Source organism: Dipteris shenzhenensis, chromosome 8 (assembly GCF_047967505.1).
Source record: "Dipteris shenzhenensis isolate YYH24624 ecotype China chromosome 8, Dip_SZ_1.0, whole genome shotgun sequence".
Taxonomy (NCBI): Eukaryota; Viridiplantae; Streptophyta; class Polypodiopsida; order Gleicheniales; family Dipteridaceae; genus Dipteris; species Dipteris shenzhenensis.
The window spans coordinates 41,716,044-41,742,230 of NC_141603.1; positions in this window are offsets into that span (position 1 = coordinate 41,716,044).

The window sequence follows — 26,187 nt, forward strand, 5'->3', positions numbered from 1 at the left end:
ATACGGTTGTCGTAAGTGCTTAAGCTAGCCGTCGACCGTCAGTATGAGCATGCCAATAGTAAACAAGTGCTTAAAACCATGAAATAGCTGAAAAGGCCTTTAGGCTTGAAGGTAGGGAGCAGTATGAGGTTGTGATGAGAAAAAGAGGTAGAAGAAAGGGAGATATGCAGTGAGAAGCTAGAGCCGAGAAGGGTTGAAATAGGAGTTATGCACTTGCATGATGGTCGATAAAATCATTGAGAAAGGGGGAGAGGAGTAGCTAATGCAAGGAAAAGCAGGCCAAAAGGGAACTAAGATGGCATAGACTCAAGCTAGAAGAAAGTGTGAGGAAGAGAACACGACCTGTGTGAGTGGAGAGGCCTAGAAATAGAGCACATACATAGGGAGTGGTAGGAAGGCAATAAAATAAAGAGAGCATAACGCTCTATCAGGAAGAGCGTGTAGATTATGGACCTACAAAGAGAGGAGTGGGTAGTGGTGGTTAGGGGTTGGGTGGTGGGTAAGGAAAAATCAAGGGTCTAGTCCTGGGGCACCAACTCAATATGTAATATGTTACTACCCTTGTCCAAAATCGAGGGTATGGGGGGACAAGGTTGATATATAATATGCATGGATTTCCTTTAAAATTTTCAAATATGCAAGGGAAAAATATGAAAGTTTCATGTCCCCCCTCCCACAAAATACAAGGTATATACCTTGAAGATAATGCAAGATTTTAAGATTTGTACATATTTTTCATAATATCTGAGCCCCAAGGGGGAGTCTTTTGGATGAGGGGACGTAAAACAAAAAATACACTAAAATATGAAAACCTATCTATCTTCAAATTAATGTAAGTTTTTCATGTATTACCCAAATTTCAAGGTGTAAAGACATATTTGAAGCTCTTTCAGTGTAGAACACAACCATGTTAATTTAAATAATTTCTACTTATGGCATATTGTTAAATTCATCTCATACTCAAGATTTTGATAGGTTTTTTTACTAAAGGGAGTTGGCACCCTAGGGGTCTAGTACTAAATAGGGAGTGATTACATGAATAGTGGGTTATCATGAATAGGGGGTTAGGGAGTAGTTCGGAGGCAATCAAGGTTAGGGATTGAGGTGTGGGTCATGGTAGCAATATAAATAGAGGAGGACAGCAAGGGGGGTGCATGTCTCTTGCTAAATGTATGCATATATATATATATATATATATATATATATCCTACATATAAAAGTACGAGAAAAATAAAGAAAGAAGATTAAATAGAAAGATATAATAATTAATTAAATTAGATTAATTCATTCGACAAAGTATAAAGGGGAAGTTTCGCGTGTCTTAATTAAGAATAGTTCATAAAATGGGTAACTCATTAGTAGGGGGTTCATAAGTATTATAATCAAAGGGGGAAGCAAAATAAAAAGTGTTTGAATGCGAGAAATGTTTACATTTATTTAGATTTAAAAAAGCGGGGAGAAAGGGCAAAAAAGCAAATAACTAAAAGTGAGGTGATGCAACTAACTATTAAAAAAAATTTAATGTGGTTACCAATCAATTTATAACATAAAAATAGTGGAATGATAAATAAGAAAAGGGAGGGGGAAATGTTAAAAAGGTTATATATATATATATAATCATAACAAAAACTTAAAAGGGGGTTTTAGTTGTATAAAAAACTGAGAATATTAAAGGGGGCTAGGGGGCTTTTTACTTAGGGGTTAGATAATACTTAAAATGAAAATAATGAGTGAAGGAAAACTAATTTGTAGTGAAAGGTAGGGCAAAGAATCACTCGGGGAGGAACAAAGTTAGGGGGGGTTTAGTAAAGACAAGAGAGCTAAAAAAAGGGGGGCCAAAGATGGGGAGGACAAGGGGGGCAAGGGGGTGTGCAAGTGTCAGAAAATTTTCATGAGAAAAAACATAAAAGAGGGGGGGATAAAAATCTCAATGTGCCCTCTCAAAAATGCAAAAAAGAGGAAAGGGGTTGGAAATTTTTACTAAGAAAATTGTGTGTGTGTGTGTGTGTGTGTGTGTGTGGCCCACCCCCAACCTAGAGGTAAGACCACATGGTGGAGAGTAAGCCCACCGTGTGGAACTTACTCCCCACCTAATAGTAAATGCATAAAAAGGGATTACAATGATAAGTGTCAAAAGTGATATAAGAGTAATGCCATAAGTAGAATCATAATCCAATTTTTGAAACCAATATTTGTGCACATAAAAGTAAGCATTAGTAAACCATGGAAAGGGAATCAAAATATTTCCAATGACATACTTGTGTAAAGATGCTTAAAATTATCCTATGATTATGAATTAATTGTATGGTACTAGCCCGCCGACCAAAGGCTAGTTGGGACATCAGTGTGTGTGTGTTTAGATTTAATGATCCCATCAATAAATGAACCATACAATTAATTCAATCATTTGGATAATTAAAAAAAGCATTGGTTTGGAAAATAAATAAATAGATAAAACTAAATTGAAGTAACCTTTGACAATATTACAATCCATAACTTTTTGTAAAAGGAAAATGGGAGGATTGGCAAAAGAATTTTTCTTTATATTGAGTTTGCAAACTTAAAGTAGAGAATCAATACAAAAATGTCCAATCAGTCATGTAGTCCACACTCCAAGGTCAAGGTCTACTTACCTACCACCATCCAAGCCAACTATTTGTTTGAACAATATAGTTGAATTTGGGTAGACAGGTAATGCCTGTATTTCCTAGCTTGTTATCGCTTTACCTAAGAATTTGAACAAACCTTTCAGATTCTAGAAGGAAAGTGAAACAATATCTAAGACTACAAGAAACTTTAACAAGATTTACGATCAACGAAGAGGATTTTATTAGAGAGAGGAGTAAATTGTGAGTGTAATAAAATGTACACAAATTACTTTTGAGAAATGAATTTACAAATGGGGGTTAGTCCACACCCTTAACCAAATAATTATTTAAGAAAGGAATAGACAAGGGGGTTATTCCACACCCTTATAAAATTTCCATATACATTACCAAAATTACATGACAAAAGAAACTAATTAATTGATCATAATTTTCATCAAAAATTGATTGAACTCCTAAGAAGTATAAGTAAACCAAAAAGGGGTTTATATAATTATGAAATGCTTTTATTAATTTACAAAAAATCAAGAAAATAAGTAGTCCTATGTTTATACCAAGAGAGGGTGAGAGAGCATAAAAAGGGCTAAAGAGAACCTTAAAAAACACGAAAACGAGAGACCTAAAATAAGAAAGAATTAAATGATAAGGAAAAATAAATTATATTAGCATAAAAATATTTTAATCCATAAAGGGTATCCTAGACAAAAGACTTTTAAAATTAAAAGTTAGAAAAAATAAAAGATTAATTTCCTATATAAACATAACTAGACAAAAGAGTTCTTTAAAAAATTTTAAATTATAACAGCTAGAAACAAATAAAAGAATTGTGTATATAAAGAGACATATATATCAATAAAGGTACATTCTCATCATTATAAGGTAATAAATAAATATATACATATTGTCAAAATAACCCTAAAGAAAATTAGTAATTTAAGTAAAGGGGAAGGAGGGAAATAACTGGTTAATAAAGTTTTAAAAACATATATAAGCAATTAACGTATTAAAGCGCTTAATGGCATTAAGAACTAAACAAAACTAAAGAGAAAAAAAAGGGGGGACAATATATATATATATAAAGAAATAAATACGGTCAAAATTAAATAAACACGATCCTAAGAAAAATAGATATATCTATCTATAAGGTTGACACAATGAAGTAAATGCAACAAAGAACGAACCCCATAAAATGAATTCAATTACAAAATTAAGAGAGTCGAGAACCACATTGTGAGCTATTGGCGCGATGCCATAGGGAGCCATTCCAATGCTAAGGCTCAACGTGATTTTAGAAGCACAAGGTAATCAACCATCTAGCCAACTTCAACTCCAACGTAAGTAGAAAAGAGGCAAACTACGAGGCAAAGTCCCAGGCCACAACGAGTATGGTACGTAAGGGAACTGCATAAGGGAAGGGTCTTGAAAGGCGAACTGAGGGTCTTGAGAAGATAAGAGGCCATAAGGAAAGGGTCGCAAAAAGGCTTCCGTAGCAAGGTAGAGGAGCACCGCCAATAATAGCTCAATGTAAGCATCCACGTAAGCTCCTCGGAGAGCCTAAGAACCTATGCAAGAGAAGCACACGAAGAGAAGTTTATGACCAATAAGGAGGCACACAAGGAGTAGGTATGTGAAGAACCAATAAGTACGTGCACCAAAGTAAATAAGGGAATCAGAAGACAACAAGTTGGAGTGAGCACGGACTGATGAAGGAGCCACAGCACCTACTCAGCTAAGAACAAGTTTGTAAGTGACCTGGGTGACTAAAAAGAGAACAAAAGAGTAGCAGACAAGAAACCATAGGAAGTGAACCAAAAAGAAATGAGAAACTATAAGGACTTTAATAAGATGAACATAAGTAGATGGCAAAAGGAACCAAGCGGACGTAAAGTTCTCAATAATACGCACAGAGGCTTGCAATTTGGATACGGTTGTTGTAAGTGCTTAAGATGGCCGTCGACCATCAGTATGAGCATGCTAATAGCAAACAAGTGCTTAAAACCATGAAACAGCCAAAAAGAGGTAGGGAGTAGTACGGGGCCGTGAAGAGAAAAAGAGGTAAAAGAAAGGGAGGTACGTTGTGAGAAGCTGGAGCTGAGAAGGGTTGGAATAGAAGTTATACACCTACACGATGGTCAATAAAATCATCGAGAAAGGGGGAGAGGAGTAGCTAATGCAAGGAAAAGAACGCCAAAAGGGAACTAAGATGGCATAGCCTCCAGCTAGAAGAAAGTGCAGGGAAGAGAAGAGGAGCTATATGAGTGGAGAGGCCCAGAAATAGAGCACATATATAGGGAGTGGTCGGAAGGCAATAAAATAAAGAGAGCATAATGCTCTATCAAGAAGAGCGTGTAGATTACGGGCGTGCAAAGAGAGGAGTGGGTAGTGGCGGTTAGGGGTTGGGTAGTGGGTAGGGAAAAATTAAGGATCTATTACTAAATAGGGAGTGATTATATGAATAGTGGGTTAGCATGAATAGGGGGTTAGGGAGTAGTTCGGAGGCAATCAAGGTTAGGGATTGGTTAGGTGAAGCAAGGGGTTTGGGATTGAGGTATGGGTTATGGTAGCATTATAAATAGGGAGGGGGACAGCAAGGGGGGTGCATGTCTCTTGCTGAATGTATGCATGCATATATATATATATATATATATCCTACATATAAAAGAATGAGAAAAATAAAGAAAGAAGTTTAAATAGAAAGATATAATAATAGATTAATTCACTAGACAAAGTATAAAGGGGAAGTTTCGCATGTCTTAAATAAGAATAATTCATAAAATGGATAACTCATTAGTAGGGGGGTCATAAGTATTATAATCAAAGGGGGAAGTAAAATAAAAAGTGTTTGTATGTGATAAATGTTGAAGTTTATATATATTTAAAGAAAGGGGGGGGGAGGGGGGAAAGCAAATAACTAAAAGTGAGGTGATGCAACTAAATATTTAAAAAATTTTATAACTTAAAAATAGTGGAATGATAAATAAGAAAAGGGAGGGGGAAATGATAGTTAAAAAGTAAATATATATATATATTTAGAAATACAATTATAACAAAAAATGAAAAGGGGGTTTTAGTTGTATTAAAAATTGAGAATATTAAAAGGGGCTGGGGGGGCTTTTTACCTAGGGGTTAGATAGTACTTAAAATGAAAATAATGAGTGAAGGAAAACAAATTTGTAGCAAAAGGTAGGGCAAAGAATCACTTGGGGAGGAACACAGTTAGGGGGGGTTTAGTAAAGACAAGAGAGCTTCCGAAGCCAAGGAGGACAAGGGGGGCAAGATGGTGTGCAAGTATGAGAAAATTAATGAGAAAAAACATTAAAGAGGGGGGATTAAAATCTCAATGTGCCCTCTCAAAAATGCGGAAAACAGGAAAGGGGTTGGAAATTTCTACTAAGAAAATTGTGTGTGTGTGTGCGTGTGTGTATGTGTGTGCTCTATGTTTATCTATGTTTATATCAAGAGAGGGTGAGAGAGCATAAAAAGGGTCCTATGTTTATACTAAGAGAGGGTGAAAGAGCATAAAAAGGGCTAGAGAGAACCTTAAAAAACACAAAAACGAGAGACCTAAAATAAGAAAGAATTAAATGATAAGGAAAAATAGATTATAATAGCACAAAAATATTTTAATCTAGAAAGGGTATGCTAGACAAAAGATTGTTAAAATTAAAAGTTAGAAACAAATCAAACATTTTCCTATATAAACACAACTAGACAAAAGACTTTTTTTTAATTAAATTATAATAGCCAAAAATAAATTAAAATTGTGTATATAAGGAGAGATATATATCAATAAAGGTACATTCTCATCATTATAAGGTAATAAATAAATATAAACATATTATCAAAATAACCCTAAAGAAAAATAGTAATTTAAGTAAAGGGGAAGGAGGGAAAGAACTAGTTAATAAAGTTTAAAAAACATATATAATCAATTAACGTATTAAAGCTCTTAATGGCATAAAGAACTAAACAAAACTAAAGAGACAAAAAGGGGGGGACAATATATATATATATATATAATATATATATAGAAAATAAATATGATCGGAATAAACACGATCGTAAGAAAAATAAATATATCTATCTATAAGGTTGAGACAGTGAAGTAAATGCAACAAAGAACGAAGCCCATAAAATGAATTAAATTACAAAATTAAGAGAGTTGAGAACCACATTGTGAGCTACTGGCGTGATGCCATAGGGAGCTATTCCAATGCTATCTCAACATGATTTTGGAAGCACAAGGTAATCAACTGTCCAGCCAACTTCAACTCCAATGTAAGTAGAAAAGAGGCAAACATCGAGGCAAAGTCCCAAGCCACAACAAGTATGGTACGTAAGGGAACTACATAGCCAATAATAGCTCCATGTAAGCATCCACGTAAGCTCCGTGGTGGAGAGCCTATGAACCTACACAAGAGAGGCACACGAAGAAAAGTTTATAAATAGTAAGGAGGAACACATGGAGTAGGTATGTGACGAACCAATAAGTACGTGCACTGAAGCAAATAAGAGAATCAGAAGATAACAAGCTGGAGCAAGCAAGGACTTTTGAAGGAGCCACGGCCCCTACTCAGCTAAGAACAGGTCTGTAAGTGACCTAGGTGACTATAAAAAGAACAAAAGAGCAGCAGACAAGAAACTACAGGAAGTGAACCAAGAAGAAACGAGAAACTATAAGGACTTTAATAAGATGAACATAAGCAGGTGGCAAAAGGAACCAAGCGGATGTAAATTTCCCAATAATATGCACAGAGGCTCGCAATAGTGGATACGATTATCGTAAGTGCTTAAGCTAGCCATCGACCATCAATATGAGCATGCCAATAGTAAACAAGTGCTTAAAACCATGAAACAGCCAAAAAGGCCTTTAGGCTTGAAGGTAGGAGCAGTACGGGGTAGTGAAGAGAAAAAGAGGTAGAAGAAAGGGAGGTACATAGTGAGAAGCTAGAGCCGACGAGAAGGGTTTGAATAGGAGTTATACATCTGCACGATGGTTGATAAAATCAATGAGAAAGGGGGAAAGGAGTAGCTAATGCAAGGAAAAGAAGGCCAAAAGGGAAGTAAGACGGCATAGAGTCAAGCTAGAAGAAAGTGCGGGGAAGAGAACACGACCTGTGTGAGTGGAGAGGCCCAAAAATAGAGCACATAAATAGGGACTGGTAGGAAGGCATTAAATTAAAGAGAGCATAACGCTCTATCAAGAAGAGTGTGTAGATTACGGATGTGCAAAGAGAGGAGTGGGAAGTGGTGTGGTTAGGGCTTGGGCAATGGGTAGGGAAAAATTAAGGGTCTAGTACTAAATAGGGAGTGATTACATGAATAGTGGGTTAGCATGAATAGTGGGTTAGGGAGTAGTTTGGAGGCAATCAAGGTTAGGGATTGGTTAGGTGAAGCAAGGGGTTTTGGATTGAGGTGTGGGTTATGGTAGCATTATAAACAGGAAGGGGGACATCAAGGGGGGTGCATGTCTCTTGCTAAATGTATGCATATATATATATATATATCCTACATATAAAACAATGAGAAAAATAAAGAAAGAAGTTTAAATAGAAAGATATAGTAATTTATTAAAATAGATTAATTCATTAGACAAAGTATAAAGGGGAAGTTTCGTGTCTTAATTAAGAATATTCATAAAATGGGTAACTCATTAGTAGGGGGTTCATAAGTATTATAATCAAAGGGGGAAAAAATGTTTGAATGCGAGAAACGTTTAAGTTTATATAGATTTAAAAAAAGGGGGGAAAGGGGAAAAATTCAAATAACTAAAAGTGAGGCAATGCAACTAACTATTAAAAAAAATTAAATGTGGTTACCAACTAACTTATAACATAAAAATACTGGAATGATAAATAAGAAAAGGGAGGGGGAAATGGTTGGTTAAAAAGTAAAAAATATTTTTTTTTAAAGAAAAAAAATTATAATAAAAAATGAAAAGGGGCTTTTAGTTGTATTAAAAACTGAGAATATTAAAGGGGGCTGGGGGGCTTTTGACCTAGGGGTTAGACAGTACTCAAAATGAAAATAATGAGTGAAGGAAAACAAATTTGTAGCGAAACGTAGGGCAAAGAATCACTCGGGGAGGAGGAACAAAGTTAGGGGCAGTTTCGTAATGATAAGAGATCTAAAAAAAGGGGAAGCCGAAGCCAGGGAGGACAAGGGGGGCAAGGGTATGTGCAAGTGTGAGAAAATTTAATGAGAGAAAACATAAGAGGGGGAGATAAAAATCTCAATTTGTACTCTCAAAAATGCAAAAAAGGGGAAAGGGGTTGGAAATTTTTACTAAGAAAATTGTGTGTGTGTGTGTGTGTGTGTGTGTGTGTGTGTGTGTGTGTGTGTGTGTGTGTGTTTTGCCTACCAATTCTCTCTCTTGTTTCTCTTTTTAATTTTCCTTTTCTCTTATGTTTTCTAATCCTCCATTCCATTCCCACTTTTTCATATCATCTCATGCCTTTGTCTGAATGCATTTGGGCGGGGAAGGATCAACTCAGATGGGCTTAACGGGGCCTCTATTTGTAGATAGGATCAACAAGGAAAAGCATCGTCAAGGGATCATGTATACCCGGTTGGGCAACTTCCATATATAAGTACCTCTACCGTTACATGTTTCCATGAGGTTGTCGATGTGGTTATTAGAGGGTGCTTCGTGATATACATGTGCATGTCAGAGATGGTTGTTGTCGAGCTTTCTTTTGTATTATGAGCTTCCATTCATTTCTTACAACTCCATCGAGCTCACAGTCTTAACGTGTAGCCTGAGTGTAGACCATGCCATTTTCTCTAGGGCTTCCTTGTGCTGTGTTCGCCAGCATCTACCACCCTTTGTGGTGGGGGGCTTGGACTCCACTCGTGTCCACGTACCAGTAGCTATCATTAATTGCATCAGTGTTTCTTTCTCTACTATGCGATAGTGTTCGATGGATTCCTTGGTTACTATTTCATGTCATTACCTCCTACTCAGCCACTCGCTAGTGTTCGCAAATGAAGTCCATTCCATAGCCTCACCTTGCTCTTCAGAGCACTCCACTTTGTGGAGCCAATCACATATCACGTGGGGCTAGCGTAGCTCACGTATTATTTGGGTTGTAAATTGAAAGGATGTGATACGATAGCAGCATAAAACATTACGAGAGGGAGATAGCGTATTATGCAGACGTTTCTCCTGTTGTAAGAGAAATCCATGTGGAATGCGTGATACTACCCTATAGTGTCTGCAATATGCATCAAAGCTTTGGCCCTACTGTAGGGCTCCTCGTCCCCCTGGTAAGCTTCATAAGAAGTCCCAGGCGGGTGCTCGTATTAGCAAATCTTAGAAATGAGGAGACCTCTACCTACTATTATGGATGGAGGTGAACGAGCAACGGTGGGTGGAAAAATGAAGACATGTATGTTCGTCATCTACCTTAGTTGACTGAGGGCTCGTCACTACATTGGCGTGTCTCCCCAAGCTCTAAATATTTATCAAGTGCTTTCCTCCCTCGTGTACTATTCGTTATCCCCAACTATCAAAGTGTCAGGCTAAGTCTGAGAGATCCACAGATTTTGGGTCACCTCGGTTGATGTTCCCGCTTTGATCGTGATGAGGGCGAGTTTCAAGGTCCTCAAGACGCTTTGGATTCCTTCAGTTTTTGGTGGGAGAGAAAGGGTGGGAGGGGATGCATTAAAAGCACATCTCTCCCCTGTACTTGTTACGATGCTCCATGGTATGGTCCCTTGTCCAGTGCACGCCATCACATAATTTCCTTATGGTGGTGGAGGGCTCGAGGTCAAGGACTTTTTTCCTTACTATGTATTTTCAAAACATTATAATATTTTCTCCCTAATCCCGTTTAACCTCTCCAATAGCTAGAGGTTTCATGTGTATGTGTGGGCATGTTGGGGTATATCTGCCGCCATGTGTATAAGTCCCTAGGCCCTTTAAAAATCAGGTTCTCCATCTATTAGGGCATAATTCTCCTCTAAGGTATCTATTTGTCTGATCACCTCTATCGTCAATACTAGGCTTTCCTCTTTCTCAATGTGTGCCCAGATTGGTGTATATTTTTATCAAACATACCAGTGATCTCATTTATGGGAATTAGCTAGATCTTGTAAAGGGTTTCATGTCTTTCCATTTGATTTCTTGGGTCCTCCCTTTGGAAAGTGTGTGTGTGTGTGTGTGTTATGCCCACCAATCCTCAATCCCATAGCGACCTCATGAAGTCAGTGTGGGAAGCCATCCGCCCATTGTTATATATTGGGTTGGACTGCTGCCCCACTATAGGTCATTGCTTTATAAAAGGGAAGTTGAGTGTACCTATCCATCATATCATCGTTCGATTATTTATCGTACTGCCTAGGAAGTCCCTCTCTAGGTACTTCAGGATGATCCTACACCTCTTTTTTGGGTTGAATCAGTTGTTTGCAAACCTCCCTATCAGTTTCTTGATTTCTAGAAAGGCATTAAATTTTTGACTCTCCGTATAGAAAATAAACACCTTTTGGGATAGGATGACCTTTTTTGCAAAAGATCTCGGTCGATTCCCATCTATCCAAATGTATTGGCACACTTCATAGTCCAGCTCCTCAAATTTCTTGTATTTACTTGTGACTGCTACTCCATTTTCCTTGTTTGGAGTGATGGCCATGTTAAGGAAAGTGACCTTTGTTCCGGTGGGCTCACTATAAGGCTCCATGGCATACATTTTCGTGGTTTCTTTTATTTTTAGGAATTCCAAGGGGTAAATCTAGTAGGGATTGAGGGGGCACCTCGATGAAGAGGGTCCAAGAATCATTTGGGGTTTGGTACATTTACCAATAGGATGCCATCCATGTATCTTGCAGAGTGCCTTAAGCCCTCTAGGGCATGTTTCTCTTTCAATTTCCATAATCTAATGGTAAAGTTGTATTCAAACCAGAAGAAGTATAGGTTACACCATAATGGTGAGTAGGTGAATCCCATAGGGATACCAAATATTTGCTTATATATGCCTCCTCCTAGGGTTAGGTGCATATTAGTAAAGTAATTCCCATTAGTTCTTCCTTCGACACCGAGGGGTTTTGCATCCCCTTTTATTTTGCCAATATGCTTCATGGTTCCTTTTTATGCCAATGAATGTTTTGTTGGTTTGTAAAAATGCTAGGCCGATCACCTTCTCCATAACCTCGATCAGTCCATCTTTGCCTTCTAGGGGGATATTCTCAAAGCTTTTTCCAATGTCTGCCATGAATATTGAGCTTATTTTCTGTGAGTTTATTCTTTCATCATATATTGATTTTACACTACTACACACAGATCCTATTGCAACGCTTACATACCGACATTTAGCGTGCGGGGTGCTAATTGTCGGTAGTGGAAGCGGTGTTCATTAAGGATCGGTATATAGCAACTTTAGTGAAACATTGCTATATAGCGACATTTGCCTAAAGTCCCTATATAGCGACTTTTATCAGATTGGTAATGGTCGTTATATAGTGACACTGAGATAGTTTTTTATAGTGACGTTTTACAAAGAGTTTTTTTTCCCATACCGACCTTTAAAGATAGTTTTTCCAATGATATATTTTTTTTAATTTTCATACATGTTTTATCTTTTGAGAGAATAAAAGTACGAGAGCATGTACATCAAGCCTTTGAAGCTCATATATTCATGGCCAAGTTTGAGATGAAAAAAATTAATGAAGAGCATTTACATCAATGGTTTTAGTCTAACGCGCCAAACAAGTCTATCTCTAACTCTATACCGAGTTGATCTCCTATATCATCATCGTACTCTAGCATCGTACATTCACCTAAGAGTACTTGATCATCTTCTTCAATAAAGTGTGGTGATTCTTGATGATTTTCGTCTTCTTCCTCAATATCGTGATCTCTATCTTCCCCCCCCGCTCTTAACCCATGTTTGACTCTCCTACCAGGTGCACCTCCCCCACATGAGCCGAAAACTGCCTTCAATGGGATGGTAGGGCCCTTTTGGTGAATTTTTATTCTCCCCTCCCTCTTTCTAGGGCCTCTACCCCCCATTGTTCTGGTCCCAGCCTGCCAAATCACTCAGATTTGAACCAAATCCCATGCATTTTCCCTCTTCCCCCTCTTTCTCTGCTCCTTTCTGCTCTGGCCTGCTTACTGCAGCTCCTCTCTCTCTCTCTCTCTCTCTCCCCTCTCCCTCTCCTGTGCCTCTGTTGGAGCTACTCTATCCCTCTCCTTCTCCCTCTCCTGTGCCTCTATTGCTGTTGCTCTGTCCCTCTCCTTCTCCCTCCCCTGTGCCTCTATTGTTGCTGCTCTATCCCTCTCCTTCTCCCTCTTTTGTGCCTCTGTTGGAGCTACTCTATCCCTCTCCTTCTACCTCTCCTGTGCCTCTGTTGCTGCTACTCTGTCCCTCTCCTTCTCCCTCTTTTGTGCCTCTATTGGAGCTGCATTGCCTTGTGTAGAAGTCCCATTCTTGCTGTTGCAACCTCTGCAAGCATGCTCAGGAGAAAGGCTACAAGACCACGCAATGCTATGACCTCTTGTGTCTTCCACAACACCAAAAATGCATTAGATGAGTGGATCCCTTGCACCTATAGCTTAAATGACTAGATAGTGATGAAAGGATCGGCCAAAGGTCCACATAAGCTTCCCAAGAGCAAGAGAGGTGACATCTTGCATGAGTGGAAGGGGTGCATCTTGAAGTTCAAGTTTGGGAAGAAAGGATGGCTTGCAAAAGTGCAACATGTTTACATGGGAAAAGATATGCGGCTTCCTCCATCATTCAATCAATCTAGGATACCATCACAGTGTGAGCCTTTCTATCTATGTACCTTTTTCACCTGTAAGTGTAATGAGTCCATTTGGAAATTTTTTGTTTGGTTTCTAAGAGCTCTTATTCATGGTGGTAGATGTTTTCCCTTTGGACCTCGACGAGTGGGAACCAGTTGAATCATTCATAGGCAAGTTCACTGTGATTCTGCTACATCAACTCTTTGCTCTCCTACAAGAGCTTTTTCCCTCTTTCTTTTCCTTCTCATATAGGATACAATTGCTCTTTCCTCTCCTACAGCTATTGTTTTCCCAACAGGCATGGTCTGGAACACAGTGACATAAGGTGGTAATGCTCTGAGCTCTAGTGTGTTCTGGAGGCATGGTCAGGAAGAAAGTGACACAAGCTGGCAATATTGTGAGCTCTAGTGTGTTTTAGAGGCATGGTCAGGAACAAAGTGATAGAAGTTGACAATATTGTAAGCTCTAGTGTGTTCTAGAACATGAAAAATGCATTGGATGACTTGAACTTACAGATTGACTAACTAGATAGTCATGGAAGGTTTTGCCAAGGGTCCACATAAGCTTCCCAAGAGGAAGGATGTATTTCTTAGACTATGTACCTTCCTTGCCTATCTTCTTTACAAGATCCTATTTTAACATAGGAGTGGGAAGTAGTGGAATCTTTGATATAGCTGACAATGGACTGTCTGTAAGTTATGTGCAGGAATACCTTTTAGTCATGGAAAACTAAATGTATATTCCTTCAACTTTACTTGAAATGGTGAAATAGCAAGCACGAATCTAGAGAAATGCATGAAAATGTTCATTTTATCCCTTGTGCAACATCAAACAATGTGTTTGACTAGTACAAGCTCTCCATAAATTGTAGGTTAGGCATTTTGGAATTTGCATAGGTTTTCTTCATGACTTGGAGGACATTAAAAGCATTGATGAATTTTATTTTGATGGTTTTATTGTGTGGTTTCGTGTCCAAAGTTTTCATGCCTAAAGTTTTTATGTCTAAAGTTTACAGCTTATACCTATTTGCCTTGCTTGCATCATTAAAGGAGACAATGCCATGATGCTAAGCATCCTATGTATTGATTTATATTTTATGGTCTTTTAATGTAATGTGCTTTGTTAGGTTTGCTAATGTAATCATTGTTGAATTGATGCAGGAGGCATTCGAGATCTCTCATTGGTGCACTATATTAGTCGAGCAAGAGGATACGTTGTCATCTTCCACATCTAATTTTTAGAATGGCCTACTTAACTACTGAAGTGTATCAAAGTATTGACAGCTTGATCATTGTGATCCACATCACATGGCTTCCCCTATTGCGTTGTATCCCATTGGCAATGGTGTAAAAAACTTTGTGCCTGGCTATCGTGAGAGGAGAGCCTTAATGGTATTAGTATTGGGATCTTACTGAAAGTGCTCTCAACAGAAGCAAGAACGGAAGAGGGAGAGAGAGAAACAGAGAGCCACACAAGTTTTAGTGGGTGCAGAACCACCCTAATCTTCTTTTTCATTCATTTATATATGTGTTTGAGTATTGTACATAACTGGGTAAAGGCACAGTGACCTTTAACCCCCACAACCTCCCACTTACAGGACAATGTGCCATTACGCGAGAACAACCAGTGAGCATACTATCCAGTGCCCATCAATACACGACAATACTCAAACAGCTGACTAGGTACACTCTTCGTCAACATATCTGCAGGGTTATCATCTGTATGAACCTTGACAAGCTCTATGCACTTGTCCTCAAGTACCTCCCTAATGAAATGGTACCTGACCTCAATGTGTTTGGTCTTTGCATGAAAGACCGGATTCCGTGCTAGCTGAATAGCACTCATGAAATCACTATGCAATGTTGGTACACCTGTATGAATCCCCAAATCTCCCACTAGCCGATCAAGACATATAGCCTCCTTGCAACCCTCTGTGGCTGCAACATACTCAGCCTTTGTGGTAGACAAAGCAACGCACTTCTATGCACGAGACATCCATGACACTGCACCACCTGCAAAGGTGAACACATAACTAGAAGTGGATCTCCTACTATCCACATGCCCTGCATAGTCTGAATCTGTGTACCCAAGTACACACATGTCTCCTCTACCAAAGCAGATGCACATCTCCTTGGTACCCTTCATCTACCTCATGATGCACTTAACTGCCTCCCAATGCCTCTTTCTTGGATTAGCCATATATTGGCTAACAACTCCCACTGCAAATGCAATGTCTGGTCTAGTAGCTATCATAGCATACATAAGACTCCCAACTTCTGATGCATAAGGAACCTTGGCCATCATGGCCCTTTCCTCATCTGATTTGGGACTATCTGTATGACTCAATTTCACATATGGACGCAATGCAGTACTCACTGCCTTCCCCCCCTCCATATTGAAACACTGCAATACTTTTGTAACATACTCTTTTTGTGAAAGCCAAAGGAGTTTCCTACTCCGATCACATGTGATGCGCATACCAAGAATATGACCTGCAAGTCCCAAATCCTTCATAGCAAAGGCCTCATGCAACTTGGCCTTTAATGCATCTAGCTCATAAGTATTCTTGCTAGCCAATAGCATATCATCCACATATAGTGCCAAGATTATCAAGTTATTATCCTTAGCCCTTTTAGTGTAGAGGCAGTGATCAATTTCACTCCTTCTAAAACCTTGGGACCGAATGAAAGCATCAAACTTCTGATACCATTATCTAGGCACTTAATTAAGACCATAGAGACTCTTCTTCAGCTTGCAAACTAAATGCTCTTTGCCCTTTTCTTCAAAGCCTTCCGACTGCACCATGTAAATTTCCTCATGCAAATCCCCATGCAAGAAAGCTGTCTTGACATCCATCTGCATAAGCTCCATATCCTCTGATGCCACTAGTCCAAGCATGCATCTAAGTGTGGTCATCTTCACAACCGGAGAGAATATCTCATCAAAGTCCACACCCTTCTCTTGCTTGAAACCTTTAGCAACCAAACGGGCCTTGTACCTAGGCACATCATCACCTGTGACCTTCATTTTGTAGACCCATTTACATGGCAATGCTTTCTTTCCATGTGGCAAAGAAACCAAGTCCCAAGTCTTATTCTTCATAAGTGAACTCATCTCTGATTGCATAGCATACTCCCACTTGCATTAATCCTCACGCATCATAGCCTCTCTATAGCAAGAAGGCTCCCCGCAATCAGTAAGCATCACATAGTCTACTCCTGGAACAAACCTATCAGGCGGTCTAGACACTCTAGATGATTTTCTCAAGAGCATATCAGCTTGCTGTCCCACCTGCATATCAGCCACATTTGGCTCATCATTTCCACCAATAGATGATCCATCATCTACCCTTGATTGTATACCTATGGGAGTACTTGGTGGTACCATTTCTTGCACATTTGGTGCATGGATAGCTTGCTATCTATCAACATATGTAGGTGGATTCACATCCTGGAAAGTGATTCTCTTCATTTCCACATCCCTCATGGGTGCCTTATGCATCTTCTTCTCATTGAAAACTACATCATGGCTGCATATGATCTTCTTTACTTCTGGATCCCAGAGACCATAGCCCATCTCTCCACTTTCACCATAACCTAGAAAGATGCATTTCCTAGACTTAGGATCTAGCTTCTTTCGAAGCTCTTTTGGCACATGTGCATATGCCTCACACCCAAATATACGCAAATGAGAGTAAGACGGCTTCTTGCCACTCCATGCCTCTTTAGGAATACCACCATCCAAACTCTTACTAGGTGATCTATTGATCACATGCACTGCAATCTTCATTACCTCAGCCCAAAAACCACCAGAAAGACTTGCATTGGAAAGCATGCATTGCAACCTTTCTTGAATGGTACGGTTCATCTTTTCTGCAACTGGATTTTGCTTTGGAGTATGAGGGGATGTGAGCTCCCTCTTAATCCCACGTGTATCACAGAAATGCTAAAAGTCATGAGAGAGATACTCTCCACCATTGTCAGTCCATAGGCATTTAAGTGTTCTACCTGACTGATTCTCAACCAAGGCCAGCCATTTCTGAAATACCTGGAACACATCACTCTTCTGAGCTATAGCATAAGCCCACACTTTCCTAGTTGCATCATCAATGAATGTCACATAGTATTCAGCCCTGCCTAATGACCGTGTAGGCATGGGACCACATACGTCTGAATGCACCAAATCAAGCTTTTCAAACTCTTTCTTTCCCCTTCTTTTATGGGCTGATTTAGTCTGCTTCCCATAGAGACAGTGCTCACAAAATTCAAAATCAGAGAAACTCAAATGTGGTACATAACCCAAACGGCATAAGAGTTTCATTCCATTCTGGCTCATGTGCCCCAACCTGCAATGCCACAAAGAAGTGCTTTGCTACTTGGTTATTGCAACAACATGATCAAATACCCCTGATACATGTAAGGGATACAAAGTCCCACACTTGGCACCCCTGGCCAAAAGCATAGAGCCCTTTTGAATTTTCCAATTCTGAAAGCCAAAAGTGGTGTGAAAACCAGCATCATCTAGCTGACCCACTGAAATAAGACTCTTGGTCAACTTAGGCACATGTCTCACATGTTTCAAAATAAATGCAGACCCATTTGCAAAAGAAAACTTTATGTCACCTGCTCCGACTATGTCACACGCATAGTCATTTCCAAGATGCACACAACCTATCTTTCCACTGTCATAAGTGGAGAACGAATTTCAGTACTCCACCAGGTGCAGAGTTACTGACAGCTGTACGGAAGGTATCGCATGAGGATGGCAATGAATATAAGAGAAATATTGCCTTAGTCTCCGCATCAAAATTCATCTTCTGAGCCTGAAGCTGGCTAAAAATAATATTGAATTCATTTAAGTGAGAAGCAATGGAGACCCCTTCCTTCATCTCCAGCTCAAACAATCTCTTCATGAGGTAAACTTTATTAGAGGCAATTTCCTTCTCATAAGTGGCACACAGTTTCTTCCACAAATCTTCCGTAGTTTGCTCATTTACTACTATAAAATAAACTGACTCTGCAAGATGAAGTCTAATAGTAGACTTTGCTAATGCATCCAACTCATTCCAATCATCCTCAAACATATTTGCAAGCTTAGCTTCAATCCCTGCCAAGGGTATAATCTGCTTCTTTTGAATAAGCACATCCCTTATCTGTTCTTTCCACAAAGAAAAGTTTGTCCCATCAAACTTTTGAATGTTGAAAAACTCCTTTTCAGACATGGAAGACGATGCGATAATGCAAATAAAGAAAAAATCCCAAATGCTAGTGCTTACAAGAGAGAATCACACCAAATACTAGGTGCACCCAAATGTGTATGCCACAATAGAGTGAAATATCACCAAAACTCATTTCTCAAAGCATCTGACTCATGTGCATATAGTATGCATCCATATGAGCAAATCTGGCCCAAAAGAAAATGCCAACTGCAATGGCAATCCAAAATGCCAGTAAGTGCCAAATGACTCAAGCATAAACGCTGTCCACTGGCATATGCAATAATAATATCTCATCCAAGAGAGCATAGCACTATCAATGCATCACCTACAATGTATCAAAGTTGTCCCTCAGCATAAAATAGCATCCATATGCAAAGCGTCCATAAAAATAGCATCCCACAAGGCAATTTGGGCCTATCAGCGCATCCAATAAGGACCGCAATGCATCCAAATGGCCTATAAATCATGCACTGTAACCCAATGCACACCACAAATGAGCACAAACTACTCAAACTGCAACCAGAGTGATCTGCATAAGGTATGCTCAAGAAATCATGGTCCCACGGTAATGACCGCTACTGAAAATAGAACCTGAGACGCCTCAAAATATGGGCGCCATTGCATAATCGGACTCAACAAGAAAATCTGCAAATATCTCTCTTCTGCTGAAACTCCAAAATCCCAACCGATGAGTGAGAAATGGGAGTCAACACTTATCCACTGCCATGTGGCATAAATCTAAGTTTTCAAAACCTTAGAATGAAAAATGCATAACAGAGAGACGAAATCGAATACACAGAGTTCTATAACTCTGAAAATCCTTCACCGAATCGCGTAAGAACTGACAGGTAGGGGTTTTTGGGCGTCCGAAACGCAATGGGACAGACGGTTTTGGAAACTGTGGTCTCAATCACTGGGTCCAACACACGGACTGAAAAACGTTTTTGGAAACAGAGTTATTTGTAAACTCCACCGGAGTGCAAATGATGAGCAACATAGAAGTTTTAGGACCTCCTGAGTCCATCAGAACTGACAGATCTGCAAATGGTTGCTTCAAACTTGAGTTTCAACACCCGAGCAGAAAAACGCAGAAACTGACACAGTGAGTCAAAAATCCAATGAAATAATCCCAGATTCAAGAATGAAGGTGTTTCCAAGCAATAGCTACCTCTACAAGTCAATACGGAGTCTCTGTCATCGAACAGAACAGGGAAAAGCTCAAAAAATGACTTTTTCTTTGAAAACACTTAACAGGCTCTCAAAACCACTTCGCAAATCCAAAGTGACTTTTCTAAAGGTTCCTCCAAGGTCTTTGCGCACTCGGATGCAAGTAAAGTCACCCACAAAGCTTTCCACAGAGCTTCTCCTTCATTAAAATACAAAGAATCTTCATAGCCTATACCTCCTCTTTGCTACCTCTAATACATAGAAAAAAGAGGCTTTTGAAATCCCCAAGTAAGTGTGGGGATTAAAGGTCACTGTGCCTTTACCTCGGTTATGTACAATACTCAAACACATATATAAATAAATGAAAAAGAAGATTAGGGTGGTTCTGCACCCACTAAAACTTGTGTGGCTCTCTGTTTCTCTCTCTCCCTCTTTCGTTCTTGCTTCTGTTGAGAGCACTCTCAACTGGTATCAGAGCCCGGGTGATGTAGCTGAGCGTGTGTGAATGCTTGAAGCTCAGCAGCTCTGTGAGAGGAAGAACGGAAGAGGGAGAGAGAGAAACAAAGAGCCACACAAGTTTTAGTGGGTGCAAAACCACCCTAATCTTCTTTAATTCATTTATATATGTGTTTGAGTATTGTACATAACCGGGGTAAAGGCACAGTGACCTTTAACCCCCACACTTACTTGGGGATTTCAAAAGCCTCTTTTTTCTATGTATTAGAGGTAGCAAAGAGGAGGTATAGGCTATGAAGATTCTTTGTATTTTAATGGAGAGATTATAATATAAAAATGTACATTTTATCACATTCTCTTCCTTGCAAGGTACCATGTCATAAGCAATAATTGTGATTGAGTCATGGTTGGAATTTTGTGGGCATTTGTTATCCACCAAAAGGTATTCTTATGTGCTTTGTATGCACTGCACATTAAGCAGGGTAAACCTCAATGGCAAAGAAATCAATGAAGGCAACCTAGTTTTGCTCTACAATGCCAAGGCCCACAAGGGCAAGCTCAAGTATCTAAGTCAAAAAGCTTACTCCCATCACAACCGTGCTGCCTTGCAAGATACCATGTCATAAGCAATAATTGTGATTGAGTCATGGTTGGAATTTTGTGGGCATTTGTTATCCACCAAAAGGTATTCTTATGTGCTTTGTATGCACTGCACATTAAGCAGGGTAGTGAGTATTTCTCAATCGGTGGGCAAAACTAGAAGTCCAGTATCTCCTTGGCCAGTCAGTCAAGGATGTTTCCCTCTTGGACTCATGTGAAGTCCTTGCTGTTCAATCTCTCTTCCACTAGGGAGAAAATCAGTTTCCTACAGATGAAAGCCGGGGTAGCTGCTGACTTATCTCTAGATGTGATCAAGAAATTGGTGTTTAACCATTCCATATTAGCCATTGCTTCGTATGATTGAGAAAGGGTTGAAAGGTTTCTCTTATTTGGGAATCTAGATTTAATAAAACTCTCTAAGAACTCCCTTGTATAGTTTCGAAAGGGTATTGTAAGTTGACCAAGTTGGACCTTGGTTTGTTCTCCCATAAACATGGTTAGTTGAACCATGCATCCATCAAAGTATCGAGTGCTCCTTCCACTTCAACTTGCTCTCTAGGAACATGGTTCAATCCTTTTCTTAGCTCTCTCTTTAGGTGTTCATTTTGGATTATATCTATATCCAATGTTGCTATGTGATCCCAAGTATGGTTAACAAATTGGTTGAGTTTTGATTTTGAGCAGTGGCAAGGGAGCATTCTTTTTCCCTAAAGGTGAGCCAAGGTTTCATCATTAATGCCCTGATGTTATCCTTAAAGGTCCAACTTATAGTTATGTCATCCATTATGGAGTTTGCTTTTCGAAGGTCATTATCAAGTAGGAAATAGCTAATTAATTTCTTTACTGAGAAGCAATCCATAAGGGGGTTGTCGAATCTCAATGTCATAAACTTTTTTCTTTCCATTCTTTTTTTATTTATCAAAGAAAGGTTCCATGTGGGAGGGTCAAAATATCTTCTATCATGGGTGCAGAACATACCTACATACATTCAGTTCGTATCATCATATAGTAAGTGCTTCACTGGCATCTTGCTATTGGCACTTTGTGTAACAGAAATTGTATTCGACGTCTACTCTCCATTCTATACCTCTAGAGCATCAAAACGTCAAAACCTCAAGTCCCTATGCAGGTCGTATCATCATAGTGTCAAGTCCACATGCAGGTCGTGTCTCGTCTGGTACTAGACATCAGCCCTCAAATTTGAAGGGTAGCCTAGAATTTCATTTTGAAGGGCAATTTAACAGTTATCCTTCTTGTAAGTTACTTTTGAAGGGTGACCTGGCATTTCCTTTGTAATTTTTCCCAAAGCGGTCCTTCTTTTGAAGTTTCATCTCTCCATTTGCTTCTGGGGAAGGGTAAAAACCCCTTTGAAGGATGTTGCAGCCTTCAAATTTGAGGGCTGCTGGACATCTAGAGAGCGGAACGTCTGCTTCTAAAGACATGCAAAATACACAGCGCTATTGAAAGGAACCACAGGCCAATATTTGCAAGTCAATGGCACCTTCACACTGCAGATAGGCTCAACGAGGAAAAGCATCGTCAAGGGATCACGTATAGCTGATTGGGCAAATTCCATATATAGGTACCTCTACCGCTACATGTTTCCACGAGGTTGTCAACGTGACTATTAGAAGGTGCTTCGTGATATATATGTGCGTGTCAGAGATGGCTATTATCGAGCTTTCTTTTGTATTATGAGCTTCCATTCGTTTCTTACAGCTCCATCGAGCTCTCAGTCTCCTCACTGTCTTAACGTGTAGCCTGTGAGTGTAGACCATGCCATTTTCTCTGGATCTTCCCTGTGTTTTCTTGGCCAGCACTCCACCATCCTTCGTCGTGGGGGCCTTGGACTCCACTCGTGTCCACGTACCACTAACTATCATCAACTGCATCACCGTTTCTTTCTCTACTATGCGATAGCGTTCGGTGGATTCCTTGGTTACTGTTTCGTGTCGTTACCTCCACTCAGCCACTCGCCAGTGTTCGCAAATGAAGTCCCTTCCGTAGCCTCATCATGCTCTCCGGAGCACTCTGCTCTGTGGAGCCAGTCACATATCGCGTGGGGCTAGCGTAGCTCGCATATTATTTGGGCTGTAAATCGAAAGGAGCATGATACGACAGCAGCATAAAACATTACGAGAGCGAGATAGCGTATTATGGAGACGTTTCTCCCGTTGTAAGAGAAATCCATGTCGTAACGCGTGATACTACCCTACAGTGTTTGGAGGATGCATCGAAGCTTTGGCCCTGCTGTAGGGCTCCTCGTCCCCCTGGTAAGCTTCATAAGAAGTCCCAGGCGGGTGCTCGTATAAGCAAAGCTCAGAAATGAGCAGACCTCTACCTATACTGTTATGCATGGAGGTGAACGAGCAACAGCGGGGGGAAAAATGAAGTCCTGTATGGTCGTCTTAGTCGGTTGAGGGCACGTTGGCACGTCGGCGTGTCTCCCCAAGCTCTAAGTGTTTGTCAGGTGCTTTCCTCCCTCGTGAACCGTTCAGTATCCCCAACTGTCAGAGTTTCGGGCTAAGTCTGAGAGATCCACAGATTCTGGGTCACCTCGGCTGATGTTCCCGTTCTGATCGTGATGAGGGCGATTTTCAAGGTCCTCAAGAAACTTTGGATTCCTTCAGTTTCTGGTGGGAGAGAAAGGGTGGGAGGGGTTGCTTTAAAAGCACATCTCTCCGCTTTACTTGTTACGGGGTTCCATGGTGTGGTCCCTTGTCCGGTGCACGCCATCACATAATTTCCTTATGGTGGTGGAGCGCTCCAGGTCAAGGACTTTTGTCCTTACTACGTATTTTCAAAATATTATAATATTTTCCCCCTAATCCCATTTAAGCTCTCCAATAGCTAGAGGTTTCATTGTATATGCGGGCATGTTGGGGTATATCCCCTCCCATGTGTATAAGTCCCTACGCCCTTTAAAAATCAGGTTCTCCATCTATTAGGGTACATTTCTCCTCTAAGGTATCTCTTTGTCCGATCACCTCTATCGTCGGGCATTCCTCTTTCTCAGTGTGTGCACAGATTGGTGTATATTTTTATCTAACATACCGGTGATCTCATTTATGGGAAGGAGCTAGAGCTTATAAAGGGTTTCGTGTCTCTCCATTTGATTTCTTGAGTCCTCCCTTTGGAAAGCGTGTGTGTGTGTCTCTCTCTCTCTCTCTCTCTCTCTCTCTCTCTCTCTCTCTCTCTCTCTCTCTCTCTCTTCCCAAATCACCTCGTCCCTCTAAGGGCAATGCTCACTAGTACTTGTACTCACTTGCTTTAAGTCACCACATGTGTAAAGCAATGCTAAAGGACCAAGAACAACTTTCCTATTGTGACATTAACTGACTCAAACTTAGTCTCTTCTTGGGCTTGGCCTCCCTCTTCCTCTTCTGATCCGTTTCTTTTTAATGCAGTCTTTTGTGAATTGGCCCCTGTTGTTTCCCCCCTTATATTTTCCTTTTACCATAAATACCTTACCATTATTGCTCTCGTATAGTCGTTCTGGAGCTTCTTCTTTCTGCAACAAGGGTCCAAGCTCTTCGAATGTAAGAGGCATGGTCCTCTCTACTACATCACAATGGTAACAAAGGTTTTGGAATTAGCCCAAGAACTAGCAGTGCTAGGTGGCTTCAATAAACTTTGATGTCGATTGCCACTAGATAATCCTTCACCACTTTCACCTTCATCACATGGCCATATACTTGATTTTTTTCCTCCATCTTCATTGTGAACAATTTATTTTGGAGGGATACGGTCCTAGATGTATTGTTCATCTCATACAAGTGTCTCAAAATGGTCCACGCCTTGCCAAATATATCAGCATTCTGGATGTGTGGAATGATGGAATCCACTATTCTAGATCAAGGTGCAAAACATGATTTCTACATCTCGTCATTGGCCTATACCCCCACCCAAGGCTGTTGCAATTTGGTGATGGGACAACAAATACCTCCAACAACCACCTCATTGTGATTTATCTATACTTTGCATGCCATATGGGAGTGAGGGATGATAGGCTCTCAAACAACTACTAAAAGGCACGTATGCTTTTGCAAGGCTTAGTATTCTACACATTCATGGATCGAACCATTCGTTGGTAGTATAGCCCCCACCCTAGTTGCTGGCCTCTATTTCTAATATTCCCTAGGCAATTGAGCTAGCTTCTCTAGAAATAGGCTAGACAACAGTCAATCGCTTTTTCTTATTCTTTCATGATCAACATCACACGGATAGCTGATTTGTAGAAGTTTTTTGGGGGAAGGGGGGTTGGAAACAGGGATTTTTTTATCGAAGCTATGCTCATATATTAATATAAAATCTTGGCAAAATTTTTCAAGATTCTTTTTTAAGTTTCACAATATCGGTGGAATTTAGTACCTTTTTATATATTTTCTTTTAAATTTTGAAGGAAAAATGTAAATTCTGGAGAAACTTTAATTTTTTTTACATAAAAGTTTCAAATCTTGGCGAATGTTTCAAACAATTATTTTTATTAGGGCATAAAAACTTTCGATGCCAATATAAAATTTTAGCTTCTTAACGAAACTAACTTGAAAAAATCATCCATGGTTGGAAAGGATAGTCATAGCAAGTTTCTCATCGTGCCCACTATGTAGTCTCAACGGTGACTCACGTGTCATGGGGATCTTGAAGGAATGCCGATGCACCCTCCACTCCAAGATGCTCCTTGTGAGAGCAATGCAAGGCACGATCCATCCACATGTGTCACTCAGGTGGCTCACAGATAGTTGCAATGTGTTTCCATAAGAGAAAGAGGGAAGGGGGAGAAGGGAGAGGAGAGGGAGAAGGGGAGAAATGATGGGAGAAGGGAGGGAGAAGGAGGAGGGAAGGGTAGAGTGAAGGGGGGTGGAGAGGCAAACACAAAGGCACTATAAGGAAAACAAGAGAACACCCAAAGACACTCTTGGAAGTGAAGAAGAAGCTTGTATTCCAAACTTGTACATACAACAATGAAGACCAAAGTCAACCACTTGGCCTTTTATACATGTCACCTTTTGAGGGGAGAGCCACCCCTAATCTCTTTATACCACTCTCCTCTTGGGCCCATCTAGCTCCAAGACACAACCCTGGCTCTATGGGGGTTGTTTTGGAAATCCATTACAACAAGGCACACCCAATATGTGAGACCAAAGGTTATGATTTTAATGTCCTTGAGTACTCCTATGGGATGAGCCATGCCTCCATCGAGACTTCCCCACTTTTCCCAATATTATTTCGTGATGATGCTAACAGTGCGGCTCCTCTGTCTAAGATTGCCATAGCTTTTTGATCATGGAAGTAGAGGATGGGTAACATTGCATTCATGTCATCATTCTCAAACTATTGGCCTAGTTTGTTGACTGGGACCCTTGGAAGGCCTTGAGCTTGATTGGGAGATTCAACAT